Genomic DNA, 15,185 nt, shown 5'->3' with positions numbered 1-15,185 from the left:
TCCTCTCATATAGTCCCCCACTCAGCTAAATGGAGACTGAAGTTTTCATACCCTTTGCATCTAGGTGATATACAATTAAGAAAAGGCCAACTCTTCAGAAGGGACTTAAGCACATTCTGTAGATTTAGAGCACCTGCACATATCTAACTTAAGCCCTAACCTCTCTGATGTATGTGATGGCCTCAGATAGGGCGACTGCTGCACTGTTCCCTGTGTCCTATGGAACAAGAAGTTGACCTTGGAGAAAAATGACACACTGTTTCCATTCAGAAAAGGTAGGCCTCAGAACCAATCTTGAGGGCCCATGGGTAGCATACTAAACTCCAAGTCTCCTTACTGTGGCAACAGCTGTGAGAACAGCCACTTAAATAGACAAGCTGTTGAGGGACAGACTGCTCAATAGCGAGGTTGAGTGTTTGATGCACAGATAAATACCACAATTGAGTCCTATGAACCTGCAGAAACATTTAATGTCCTGGTGGAAACAAGTTTGCCTTCCTCCATGGACAAACAATGCTGTTATTTGGCATTTTAACATTGGACTCTTCCTTCTAAAGAACAGCCCATCTTTAATTCTAGGTCGGATACGTTCACCTCTCCCGGTGCTGGAGACAACCCATGTTCTTTGCAACAGCACCTTAACCTTGTCCAAATTTTGAGTCATGGATGTCAGTTGAGTTCTTTTCTTGGAGGAGAATCTGGAGTCTTGTAGGCAAACAGACCAGTAGCTAAGCTGTTCGGGGTTTTTTTTTGCAAAGGAAGAAATTGAGCTGGAGATTCCATTCAGCTACAGCTATTACCTGCTAAGCTTATATGTGCTGAGATCAAATTTCCCTTTTACGTGGTGTGCATATAACGACTGTGGGTTTTTCTCTTGCTCAAACTCTAAGACTAATCTCCTGTTGCAGGTTGGGAGATCCATTTCTTCTCTCCTTGTTCAGATAGGGTCTAGCCGGCATGTTATCTATCATAGCTAGGCTTGGAAGGATTAGATTTTTATTGGTAAATGTTGATGAACGTTTATTTCACCCTATACACACAAACCAATGGGAAAAAAATATTTCCATTGCCTATCTGTACATTTTTGATGATTGTCAGACAAATGCTGCTTGAGAACGTATTAGAGTTTGATTGAAGGCTATTTACTTTGTATATTTTGACATATCTTGACAATTTTTGTTTTAACAGTTCTAAAGCAGCAACTTTTTGAATCTCAATATCATTAAATAATTGTCCAACCCCCTCATTGCCAGATCTCCCTAGTAATTTCCCACAACTATGAAAATTTACAATTGATTAAAAAAAATTAAAAAGTTTTTAAATGAATGATGATATTATCCACCTAAATTATACAAAAATTAAAAAAAAACAGTTACCTACCTTTCGTAACTGTTGTTCTTCGATATGTGTTGCTCATGTCCATTCGAATTAGGTGTGCGTGCACGGCAGCTGGAAGATTTTTCCACTAGCAATAACTGTTGGGTTGGCCCAGGCTCCCCCGGAAGTCACGACTTCATGGTGCTGGATAAAGGGCCCTGCCGACCCACCACCACCCCAGTTCCTTCCTGCCATTTCACTCCAACAGAGGGGTTGGTGGGTGAGTATTGGAACGGACATGAGCAACACATCTGGAAGAACAACAGCTACAAAAGGTAGATAATCGTTTTTTCTTCTTTGAGTCATTGCTCATGTACATTCCAATTAGGTGATTACCAAGTCTAAGTTTTGGGGTCAGAGCTCAAAGGTTCGCTGATTGCAGCACCGCTCTGCCAAAGGCTGCATCGTCTATAGCCTGCTGGGTAATAGCGTAATGCGAGATAAAATATGTATTGTTGACCACGTCACAGCTCTGCAAATTTCCTGGGTTGGAACATGGGCCAGGAACCCATGATGCCTGTGCCCTTGTGGAGTGTACTGTAAGCAGAAGGACAGGTACCTTTGCCAGATCATGGTATGCCCGGATACACAACGTGATCCATGACAAAATCCTTTGGGAGGAGACTGGAAGCCCCTTCATTCTGTATGCTACTACGACAAACGGCTGAATGGACTTCTGAAATGGTTTTTGTGTGCTCGATATAGAAAGCTAATGCCCGGCGAATGTCCAACGAATGAAGTTTTTGCTCCCTGCTGCTTGCATGCGGCTTAGAATAGAAATCTGGAAGGAAGATATCCTGGTTAACATGGAACTGGGAGACAATCTTAGGGAGAAAAGCGGAATGCAGTCTGAGCTGGACTTTGTCCTTACAAAATACGGTGTAGGAGGCTCAGATGTTAGGGCCTTGAGCTCAGACATCCTCCTGGCCGATGTTATCGCTATGGGACGCCACCTTATATGAGAGGTACAGCAAAGAACATGTCACCAGCAGTTCAAAGAATGGCCCTGTTAGCCTGGATAGGACCAAGTTAAGGTCTGAGGCCAGGATCGTCTGCCATACGTGAGGGTGTAGTCTGTCGAGACCTTTTAGGAAACGACTCACCAAAGGGTTGGCGAACACTGACCGGCCCTCTATGCCTGGATGGAAGGTAAAGATGGCAGTCAGGTGGACCTTTGTTGATGACAAGGAAAGACCATGCTGCTCAAAGTGGAGGAGGTAGTCCAATATCATGGGTATCGACGAACGTGTTGGAGACAGGAGATATTGGGAAGACCAAATTGTGAATCTTTTCCATTTGGCTAGGTAGGTAGCCTAGAGGAGGGTTTCCTACTGCCCAGGAGGACTTCCCGGACTGGACCCGAATAGGCAAGCTCCATCGGATTCAGCCATAGAGCTTCCACGCCATGAGGTGAAGCGACTCAAGGTTTGGGTGCTGGAGACTGCCATGATCCTGAGTTATCAGGTCCAGGAAGAGCAGTAAGGTGATTGGGTTGTCCACGGACACTTCCAGGAGAGATGTATAACAGTGCTGGCAGGGCCAGGCTGGAGCTATAAGTATCACCGAGGCCTTGTCCCTTCGAACCTTGAGGAGCACCTTGTGAACGAGAGGTATGGGAGGGAATGCATACAAGAGATGTCCCTTCCAGGGAAGGAGGAACGCATCCACGATGGAGCCCGGGCTGTGATTCAGGAAGGAGCAGAATTGCAGGCACTTCCTGTTGTGTTGCGTGGCGAACAAGTCTATCTGGGGAAACCCCCACTGTTGGAAGATGGTATTTGCAACATCCGGGTGAAGGGACCACTCGTGGCCTTGAAAGGACTTGCTGAGATAGTCCGCCAACTCATTCTGTACTCCAGGGAGGTACAACGCCTCCAGATGTACTGAGTGAGCTATGCAAAAGTCCCACAATCTGAGGGCTTCCTGGCACAGGGGAGAGGAGCATGCACCCCCGTCTGTTTATATAAAACACACTGTTGTATTGTCCATCATAACCGATACACATTTGCCTTCCAGATGAACTTGGAACATCTGGCATGCCAGACAGACCATTCTCAGCTCTCTGACATTGATGTGAAGTGAGAGCTCCACTTGGGATCAGAGGCCTGAGGTCTCCCGGGTGCGCACCCCACCCCAATGCTGACTTGTCGGTCACCAACGAGAGGGATGGCTGGGGTCTGGCTAAGGGAACATCTGCCCACATCTCCTGCAGGTTGAGCCATCATAGGAGGGAGTCGAGGACCAGATGAGGAAGAGTGACAACTTTGTCTAGACCATCCCAAATCGGCTGATCCACCGAAGCCAGCCATGCCTGAAGAGGTCGGAGTCTCAATCTGGCCTGCTGTACCACATAGGTACAAGCGGTCATGTGTCCCAGAAGCTTTAGGCAATTCCTTGCTGTGGTAGTAGGGAACTGCCTGAGACTTTGTATGATGTCGCACAGGGACTGGAAACACGACTCCGTGAGGTACGCCCTCGTCTGTGTAGAGTCCAATACTGCCCCTATAAACTCTATCCGCTGAACGGGGGATAGGGTTGACTTCTGTACATTCAGTAGAAGGCCCAGGTCATCGAAAGTAGCCCTTATGAAGCTCACTTGCACTTTGGAGAGGTCCTTGCTTAACCAGTCATCGAGGTATGGAAACACCTGCACCTGATGTTCACGTAGGAACACGGCCACGACTGCCATGCACTTGGTAAACACTTGAGGAGCTGCTGAGAGGCTGAACGGAAGAACTGTGAACTGATGATGATTGTGGTTCACCATGAATCTAAGGTACCTTCTGAGGGATGGCATTATTGAAATATGAAAGTAAGCGTCCTTCAAATCGAGGGCAGCATACCAGTCCCCCGGAGCCAAGGAAGAGATAATGGAGGCCAAAGAGACCATGTGGAACTTCAGTTTCTTCATGAACTTGTTGAGATTTCACAGGTCTAGGATGGGCCTTTGGCTTTCGGTATTAGGAAATACCAGGAATAGAACCCCTTGCCCTTCAGCTCCTGAGGAACCTCTTCCACTATCCCCAGCATTAGGAGCAAGTGCACCTCCTGCACGAGGAGCTGCTCATGAAAAGGGTCCCTAAAGAGGGACGTGGAAGCAAGGTGGAAGGGAGGGAGAACTGGAGGGAATATCCCTTTTCTACTGGGCGGAGTACCCAACGATCCAATGTAATTCGGACCCACGCAGGGTAGAAAGGGGAGAGTCGGCATGATAAAGTGAGGCAGGATGGATCCAGAATTCAGACTGGTGCGTTGCCCCTGGGTGCACCTTCAAAAGTTCTGCTTCGAGCCAGAGGACTATTTCGCCTGACCAGAGCCCTAGCCTGATGAGGGGGGTGGCCTCTTCCTATTATTTCCACTCCTCCGAGAAAAATCCTGCCTGTTTTGTGGATGGAAAAAACAAGGCGGTGGTTGCGGCTTACAATGTCTCCATTGTGTAGCCGGAGCATAGAGGCCAAGGGACTTGAGGGTGGCTCAAGTCCTTCAGGCTATGAAGCCGAGAGTCAGTTTTCTCTGAAAAGAGTGCCAGGTCCTCAAAGGGGAGGTCCTGAATGATTTGTTGGACCTCATATGGGAGCCCTGAAACTTGTAAGCCAGGAGCTCCTTCTCATGGCTATCCCCGAGGCTATGGTGTGGGCAGCCGTATCCGCCACATCAAGGACTGCCTGCCTCGAAGCTTGGGCAATGAGCTTGCCCTCCTCTACTAAGGAGGAATACTCTGCCCTGGAGTCCTCTGGCAACAGCTCTGTAAATTTTGCCATTGCTCCACAGGAGTTGTAATTGTACCTGCTGAGGACGGCCTGGTAGTTAGATATTCTGAGCTGGAGCCCTCCTGTGGAGTAGATTTTTCTCCCGAAAAGGTCCAGCTTTTTAGCTTCCCAGTTTTTGGGGGAGGGGCCCTGGTAGCCTTGGCGCTCCTGCTCATTCGCTGCGGCTACCACTAGGAAGTCCGGCAGGGGATGACTATACAGGTTCTTGAACTCCTTAGAGGGAACAAAGTGCTTTCGTTCGTTCCTCTTTGCCATTAGTGGTAAGGAGGCGGGGTTCTGCCACACTGTTTTGTTGGTATCATTAATAGTTTTGATAAGTGGCAGAGCAATATGGGAGGGACCAGAGAAGGCGAGGATGCCCACCACGGGGTCTGATGTCTCAATGGCCTCCTCTGCCTGGATCCCTAGGTTCTGCGCCTCCCTCCTCAATAGTTGTTGGAGCACCCTGCTCTCCTCCAGGAAAGGGGCCGTCAACATTCCTGCCACCGCCTCATCAGGCCAGGACGAGGACGAGGCCCTAGCTGGGAGCAGGTCCTGTGCCCTGCCCTCGGCGCCCGGTCTTCCAGGACAGTAGGTGCCGGTGCGGGGAACGCTTGGTCCTGCTGATACGCCAGAGGCACCAAAGCCAACCTGGAATTGGACCTCTGACTCTGGCCCTGGTGGAATGCCCAGGGCGTCCAGAACGGCCACTAGGCAGGAGCCTGCCACTGATCAGGCCACGGTACCAGATGAGGCTGCCACCCACGCTTACTAGACCTGAATCTCCTGCTTCTCCTCAACTGTAGGAGACTCTGTTTTGGAGGACCACAGAGGAGTGGTGCCCATCGGTGCCAGAGACTGGTGCCAGGAACTTGGGGACAGGTGCAGCTCCCCTACGTGAGCACTGGGGGAAGGTCGAGGGGATGGTGACTGGTGCAGCAGCATCACTAGCTTGCCCCTGGACAGCACCGAGGGTCTCATGGGTGCCGCTGAGACCAATGTAGGAGACCTATCCCACCTTGGAGGGGAGGGCGGTGCCATGAGGATAATAAAGTCCTTGGCCACCTCTAATACCTCCACCGTGGATGGCAGCTGCAGGTTGCGGCTCTCCCAGATAGGGGAGTGTTGTGGGCCCAGACTCGACTGGTCCTGTGTAGGGACAGGAGTCAACGAGACCCTAGTCGGCAGAGCTGAACTCACGTGGCTTGCACTGCAGCGGACTCCGTCTGTGCCGGTCTGGATGTAGGGGAGCGGCCCCTTTCGGGTCTCTTCTTATGGGCCACTGGGGATTGAGAACGGTGACACCTGCTGACCTGCGTGGAGTCCCTATGTGCGGAGCCTTAGTGGTGCCGAGGGTCTCTGGCAGAGTCCTTCCTTGGTGCTGACTCATGTGCCACCGGCGTTGGCGCACTGCACACCGAAGACGAGGTGCTCAGCGTCGGCTCTGCCAATCCAGGGTCCGAGTGTGGAGAGACAGCAGCCTCCATCAGAAGGATCTTGAGGTGCTGATCTCTCTCCGAGTCCTCGGACGGAACCCCCAGCAGATCTAACAGTGCTCTTTTTGGTGGCTTTCCCCCAAACACTGCAAACAGGAAGTGTGGGGGTCACTTCTGGGCACAGACTTGCCACATGCTGCACAGGGTTTAAATCCCGGGGACTGAGACATGCCCCGGTACCGGGAACAAAAAAAGGGGGGAGTACCCCCAAATGAAACATATAAAAAGCTACACTATACTAACTGTTAACTACTATTATACTCTAACTATATACACAAAGTTCAAAGACTGCTAAGAGAGATGCTTGCCGAAGCAAGAGATACGAACGTTCCAGCTAACCGTCACAGGCGGTAAGAAGGAACTGATGTGGTGGTGGGTTGGCAGGGCCCTATATCCAATACAATGAAGGCGCGACTCCAGGGGGCACCCGGATCGACCCGACAGGTACTGCTAGGGGTAAAACCTTCTGGCTGCCGTGCACGCAGCATGGACAGACCTAATTGGAATGGACATAAGCAATCACTTGAAGAACATATTCTGCCAAGCCTCATCATATTGCAGTTATCCCAACTGAGTAGCTATATTATATGCTTCAAGGCCATTCCATATCACCCTTAACTCTTACTGGTTGATACTGTGACTATTCTGCCCTCTATGAAGTACTTTGGTCTGTTTCCACCAACAGAAGCACCCCACTAAGCTAACATCCCGTCTGGCTAAGCTATTGTGTGATCTCTTAGGAACCTACTGTCCCCTGGCCCACCAGTGCAGGATTTGGGATACCTTTTGCCACAAATGTTGCTGTTAACTTCTGGTGACTCCTTTGCACGAGAAACCAATGTCTCAGGTAAAACATCACGTGCACAGGAGTGGACCAATTCTTGTCTCATCTGTTTCTGACAAATCTGGTTGAACATGTGGTGGCTGCTGATGCATTTAGTATCACCAAAGCCATTTCAAAGTTTCTCCTCAACGATAAGTCCACACTTCTGGACTCCCATTGTTAGGAAATGTGGAGCTTTCCGCAGAGAAAAATACTGCATACTCCCCAAACCCACCATTACATTTGACATCTTGTTGGGAGGCTTATCAAGAGACCAAGTACTGAATAGGCTTTGGTCTTGTCTACAGTAGACTTTGCTAAACTTTTCCCATTGGTGGTAACAGTGACCATGGACATCCTGTCTGGAGTAGCACTCCCACAATAGCAAGTGTCAGTGGAGCTGAACTGGTGGTAGCATCAGTGAGGAATTTGACAAAAAAGCCTAATTTATGCATAACTTTACATTCCCAGAGGCAGTCCATATACATCAGGCTTTACATACTTTATAGCACCAAGGTAGAAGCTTGTATTGCTCCTACCATAGATGAACCAGTTAAGTGCTTAGTGGACATATAGAAGGACTTCGTGTCAGTATAAGGGGCCAGATTGAGATCTCTGGACAACTAGAGGTGAAAACCAGCATAGTCCCACTGACTTCAATAAAGCAACATCATTTTATATCATCTGAAAATCTGGCCCCTATTCACTTAAATTTAAAAATATCTGCAATTGTCCATGATCTGTTCAATGATGTTTAATCTCCCTACTTAATAGCTGACATAAAAGCAAACACTAAGCTACACAAAGGTACCTGATACTGTCCTCTAGCTGCTTCTGCTGTGATGGATCAAAAAACGAAGCATTAACTGGTATCTTCCTGATCTCACTTCCTGATCTCACTGTGAACCTTATTGTTTAGCCCTAACAAAGAGAAAAGGTGTTCATATTTAGAATATTAAATGTATATTTCATATCACACCTAAAATATTATAATTTCTATGCCATTTAAACAGATTTGTATTTAAAAATCACTCTCTCTCTCCTATCATGATGCACAAGAAACAGTGATATCTAACTAGTGAATAAAATAGGTTTGAGACTTTCAGTACTCTTCAGGATTGAACCTGGCATGACTGCATAATATTTACCACCTTCTCAGGGGTATATATTACAAGGCAGTAAAAACACCTGAACACTGTGTACACTAGGGAGCAGACCTGTACAGCTGGACCATTGCAAGAATCCTAGTGTACTAAGTGTTCTAAGTACAGACATGGCTTTAAAGAGTCCACAATACTAAACTAGCACTGTGACTTAACACATTTTCTTCTGGCAAGTATTTTCAGTTTTGCAAAGAATGTAAAATTCAGGGGAAACAAGAACGTCTTCATTTCTGTAAGAAGCATATGCCCCTAACCCTGGAAAGTACTGCAACAATGATGACAATTTCCTGCCATATCCTGGACAAATCTTACTCTACTAACTATAATACCTTTGGGGTCCATTGTATTAAAAATGCAATTGTTTGTGTGTTATTGTGAGATTGTAGGTAGCTTCTCTAGGAGGAGGTGGTATGCTAATGTAATTCCTCTGGTAATCAGCCCTTTTGAAAACATCCCCTGGTACTTCAAACTGGATTCTCTAGGGACCAACGACAAATAAGGGATTTTGGGACAAATAGCTGGTTTTAAACAGGTGCAGGACTTTTGTTCTGATACAGCAAATAGGCCCTCCATTCCACAGAGGGCTCAATCCTTAGGGAAAGCCTGGAAAGACCGACACCAACCAGAGTCCTTCTGGAGACTGCGGGGATGGGCCAGATGTCCTCTGATAAGCTTATTCACACGAGTAGGTTCTTTTACAGTTTTCAATATGTTTTCTCTGTAGTGCTTTTACCTTATGTTTGCTTAGAAAAAACTGTATGATAACTTAAAACTTTTGGAAATGACTGTTATTCTCTGCAGAGAAAGCAAGCAGGCCTGTATAGACAGATTGTCTTTTGCTGGGAATAACAATGAAAGCAGGGAACTGTTCAGCCTGGAAATACCCTGGTCAGGAGGGAGAGAGGCATGGGTCTTCACTCCAGAAAGACAAAGGCTGGAAAGCCGGAAGACTGAGTATGAGAGCCCTTGTTTGGTCAGTGTGATATATGCCATCATGTGCCAGCAATGCCCCTCTGCCACGTACATTGGCCAAACTGGACAGTCTCTACGCAAAAGAATAAACGGACACAAATCAGACGTCAAGAATTATAACATTCAAAAACCAGTTGGAGAACACTTCAACCTCCCTAGACACTCAATTACAGACTTAAAAGTGGCAATTCTTCACAAAAAAACTTCAAAAACAGACTCCAACGAGAAAATGCAGAACTGGAATTAATTTGCAAACTGGACATCATCAAATTAGGCCTAAATAAAGACTGGGAGTGGATGGGTCATTACACAAACTAAAAACTATTTCCCCATGCTAACTTTTCCCCCTACTGTTACTCACACCTTCTTGTCAACTGTTTGAAATGGGCCACCCTGATTACCACTACAAAATTGATTTTTCCTCCTGCTGATAATAGCCCACTTTAATTGAATTGTCTCGTTAGAATTGGGAAGGCAATCCCCATCTTTTCATGTACTCTGTATATATATCTTCCCACTGTATTTTCCATTCCATGCATCTGATGAAGTGGGTTTTAGCCCACGAAAGCTTATGCCCAAATAAATTTGTTAGTCTCTAAGGTGCCACAAGTACTCCTCGTTGTTTTTGGTCAGAGCAGTTGTCCTGAACTGACGTCTACATGCAGACTCTACATGTTTTAAAAGTAAATACATTTTCTCAATGATGCATGTAATGCCTATTAACTTGAATGAAGGCTGAACCTCTGTCATTGTCTCTTTTTTTGTTGGTTGGTTGGCTTGTTTAACAAAAAAGCTACCTGAATCTCCAGGAACTTTCCTACCCTGAGGCCCTCCTAAGTCTCCCACCTTCGCTGTGTTGTCATAGCTCATGTAGACTGGCCACTGACTTTTAACAATGTCATCTGCACTAGCACAGTTATAGGACAGGATGAGAAAAGTGCAAGCAAGCATTCTTTACTTCCCTTGCTGCAAGTACTGGAAGAGCTGCAGTGGTGGGACATTTTCAGAGAAAGCCCAGGGCAGTAGCAGCCCAACTCAACTCCATGCTACACCCAAATGCTCATAACCACATGCCTTCCTTTTTTAGGCTGTATTTTAAAAGCAGTTAAAATAAAAAAGTGGATGTAAACCACAGCTAGACAGCTTCCATTCCTCGGATTTTTCCAGCCACGCTTTCAACAATCCTTATTAAAGTGGACTGTCTGCTCCTGATCCTAGCTTGCCTCCTTTCCATGAAGACCTATTACTTCTCTTGTATTATTGCAAATTTACATGAAAATGCTGAATCCTGAAACTTAAGTTTAGGTTGAAACAATTAAATGGCATTCTTCCTACATTGTTGTTTTACTTTTGTTCCTTATTTTCAGTACCCTTTCCTAACACCATTTCCTCTTAGTTTTATTTAATTCAGATTGCACAATACCATCACATTTGCTCAAGCTTCTTTAGACTATAATTTTGTTTTGATTAGCAGGCTAACAAAGATTTTTGAGGCTATCAAGTAAATCATGATTTTCCTCTGTGCTAAAATGGGTTAAGTGAAAAAGAGTAATTGTTTAATGGGATCTTTAAAAGGACTTTAAAACGTTTAATAACTCAAGTATCCTATTACAAGTTTTAAAATATCCCACAAATATTTTACCTGTTTTTTTCATCATCTTTCTGACTCACTCTTCTTCTTAATCTACACAAAACTCCAAATACAAACTGTTCTCAAATAAAAATGTTGAGCATGGCACAAGATAAAGATTAATATAAAAATTCAAAATGTTTCCCTCTGCTTGTCCTCACAATTTCTAAATTATATTCCTCCCCCACCACATATTTTGTTCCTTTCCCATCCCCCAACTAGTACAGAAACACAGTATCTAAATTACAACCTATAGGGAATTTTTCCCCCATAACAGAGTTAGGAGCTACCTAAACCACCTATTAAACCACCTGTCCAACCTATTTTATAACAAGACAATCAGTACCTGACTCACCTCTCACTATTAGAATATGAATTTTTCATAATCTCCATCAACAATCTGCTTCTAAAACCATTTTCATCATTACTTTCTAGGACCAAGTATTAGGTGCTTTACACAAAACATGGGAGAGAAGTCCATGTTCTGAAGATCTTATAACCTAAACGATACCTTCCCTAGAGGAACTAGGATAAAACACACCAGCATCTGGGAGGGACATGAAGAGCCAGGGATTCCAGATTATGTGATAATGTATTTATTCCGTTTTGGCACACACAGCTTCCATTTTTCATTTTATTTATTCATTTATTTGTAATGAAGCATATTTAGTGATGCTTAGTTTTATCTAGAAGAAAGAAATCTTGTTAGGTGCAGGAATTAAGTGGGAGATTTTCTAATGCACAAACAGGAGTACTTCTGCCCTTTTAATTTTTTATTCCCCAATGAAAAACAAAACAAAAAACTTATTTTCCAAAAAGTATCTCCTAAAATCCAAACCTTGACAGATGTTCAATGTTTCAGCTTACATAACATTAGCTCATTTCACCAAACATTAACACGTGTTCTGTAGGTTATTTAGGGAACACACAACAATCTCTCACTAACACCAGCTCTCTAAAGTTTCTTTAGGTCAGCTAAACCTCCCAAGCTTTCAGCATAATTTCACAGAGTTTAGCAAATATACATAGCCTGGATTGGATACCAAGACTATATAAAACAGGGGTCGACAACCTTTCAGAAGTGGTGTGCCGAGTCTTCATTTATTCACTCTAATTTAAGGTTTCGCGTGCCAGTAATACATTTTAACATTTTCAGAAGGTCTCTTTCTATAAGTCTATAATATAGAACTAAACTATTGTTGTACGTAAAGTAAATAAGGTTTTAAAAATGTTTAAGAAGCTTCATTTAAAACTAAATTAAAATGCAGAGCCCCCCAGACTGGTGGCCAGGACCCAGGCAGTGTGAGTGCCACTGAAAATCAGCTTGCATGCCACCTTTGACACACATGCCATATGTTTTAGAACAGGGGTAGGCAACCTAACTCCACAAAGCTTCTATACAGTACAGTAGATGCCCTTTCATCACAATATTACCCTGCAGCTAATACCCCTAAAGTTAAAGTTAGACTGATCTAGCAGCAATTAACCTGTAAACTAACCAAACAAAAGAACTTCAATAAAACTAAAGGAAGCCTGGAATAATAGTAATGCATTTTCGTGCAACACAAAAACATGTTCTCTTCTTTAAAATGTACAGTAATTGTGACAGAGCACGCTACCATGTAACTGAAAGTTAGAAACTATACATGTAATGTTCACCTTTATTTTATATATCTACTAAACATCTTCCATGTCCATACCAAACACCGCTGAGAGACAATGCAAAGAAAAGGGAACACCTGAAAGCCCACAGATAACATTTTCAAAAACAGGGGCCTACTATTAGATACCTAAATGTCCTATTTTCTTAAGTGGAAAGCACCCAGAAGCTCCAGTGAAATGAAAAGGCAGTACTATGTTAAGAAAACAGTCTATAAGGTAGTTAACTTTAAGCAGTGACAATTTAAGATCTAGGTCCACTAATTTAGGAACTCTCCAACCAATGGAAGTATGTTAGTTACCCATTTTATTTTCTTGGTTTAAAGATTATCTCCAGGAAGATAAGTTGCGAAAGCTACGTTTTTCTTTCACTTGAAATCATATATCTGGCAGAGTTTTGAAAGTTCTTCCTAAAATATCCTTTTGCCATTGTTCCCAGACATTTAAGGGGAACATGGTATACTGCACAGACTATGAAATCAGAATCCTTTGAATTCCTGTTACAGACATTTTACTGGAAGAAAGGGGAAAAGCTACTCATGACTGACGGGAGTTGGGACACACAGATATAGTTTATTAATATGTAACACAGTAAGATTTAAGCCAGAATCGAAATAAAGGCCCCACTGTGGTGGGCGCTGTACTCAAATAATCAAGATGTTCCTATCCCAAAGAGCTCACAATCTTCTTGGTGACCTCTCTGGAACAAAGAGTCTCTGCTGAATTAACACCTATTCTCGCCTCATAATTCTGCTTGGTTTTTCCTCTTGTGAGCTGCCCACTATGGGCATGAGGGGCAAGGCTGGTTCTGCATTCCAGCCCTCGTTTCCCCTGCACAGGCTCACCTAGGCATCCATGTACTTGGGGGAAAAGTAAACAGGTGGCTGAGTCAGAATGGCTGAAATTCTGGGCATGAAAGGGTTGTGCACCTTACCCTCTCTGTCTAGGAAGCTCTGCTCTCCCACTTCTTCTGAAAAGAGGGATTCTTCAGAATCCAACCAACCACTCCCTCCCGTCACACCTCCAAAAGTGTCTGCCATGCTTGGCTGTGTGGGAGGCCAGTAGAAAAAGCATCTACAGCAGCTGACCGGGACCCTTCTTGGCATCAACCACAATGGACATCAGCTAATGATATCTGATGCAAAGAAAACTTAAGGACCTGCAAGCAGTTGATGCTTCACATACATTTGTGACTAGACCCCAAAAAGGAGCAACGGATTAATTAGATGGATGAAAATTAGTGAAAATCAAATCTAATAGGAGTTGGGGAAAATTCCATTGCATTATTGATCAAGGGAAGTTTAACTTAGTTTTAAGATGCTTAACAATAAAGGTATTTCTAGAAAGGTCAACTTGTGGTTTTTAAAATGAATCCAAAAGCCAAATATATAAAACACAAAGTGAGGAACTCCTTTTTTCCACCAATAGCTTATCAAGTGACCCCTAGCTCACTAAGACTCACAGAAAGTCAATCAGTGCTTTGTTGGCAGGATTTAACTTTATCACTAGCAGCAGATTGACTTGTAATCTTAGCTATAAATCTGAGTTGACTGCAATTGTTATCTATATTGGACTCTTTAAAGGAGCCTATGATATTTAGGCCCCCAAATTCCACTGAAATTAAGTGGGAGTCAGCTGTTGAACTCTCTTAGAAATGCATTAAAACTGGGATCTTCAAAAAAGACTAATTCAGACTATAATAGGGTTGCCAATTTTGGTTGGATGTATTCCTGGAGATTTCATCACACAACAATCTTTAATTCCTGGAGACTCCCGGCCAATCCTGGAGGGTTGGCAACCCTATTTAACCATAATCATTTATTTTCCCCCATGCACACCAGCAAAGAGGTAAATTCCTTCCAGGAAATAGTTTCTTTAGAAACTTCTGCCCAGTAGCAGAGCAAGCACATATTGCTGCTTTAGAATTAATACGCACCACAAAGGAACATCTCCTTATTTGTGGGATGCTTAAACAGTATTGCTCTGGGTTGCAGCAGCATTCAGGGAATTCTCTCTGAACTGCACTGTCAGTCTCATGAAGGAATGAGAAAGGGAGGATTCAGCATATATAACAGAGATGCTGTTTTAATGAACCATTGCAAGGATTTTGTAGACTATGAGAACTATGTCCAGATATATATATGTCAAGAGATAAAAAGTCAGAAATTCCACTCCATATTTGGATGTCAACAGTAACAAAAAAAACTGAAAAATTAAAAAAAAATGAAGAAAAATCTGCTTGAGTCATCATCTCTAAACAGAAGACAAAGCCAAAAAAATCTTCCAAAGAGATAATGTAATTTGAACATGAAATCT

General features: G+C 44.2%; 1 protein-coding gene across 2 annotated transcripts in view; it reads right to left on the bottom strand.

Moving 5' to 3' along the window:
* Positions 1-15,185, bottom strand: part of LOC113406986 (arf-GAP with GTPase, ANK repeat and PH domain-containing protein 1) — a 636,559-nt gene that overhangs the window by 373,419 nt on the left and 247,955 nt on the right. The window lies entirely within an intron of this gene.

The sequence above is a fragment of the Terrapene carolina genome, unplaced genomic scaffold (genome assembly GCF_002925995.2).
Source record: "Terrapene carolina triunguis isolate 2854851 unplaced genomic scaffold, T_m_triunguis-2.0 Scaffold175, whole genome shotgun sequence".
NCBI lineage: Eukaryota > Metazoa > Chordata > Testudines > Emydidae > Terrapene > Terrapene triunguis.
This window is presented reverse-complemented; position numbering and strand designations above follow the sequence as displayed.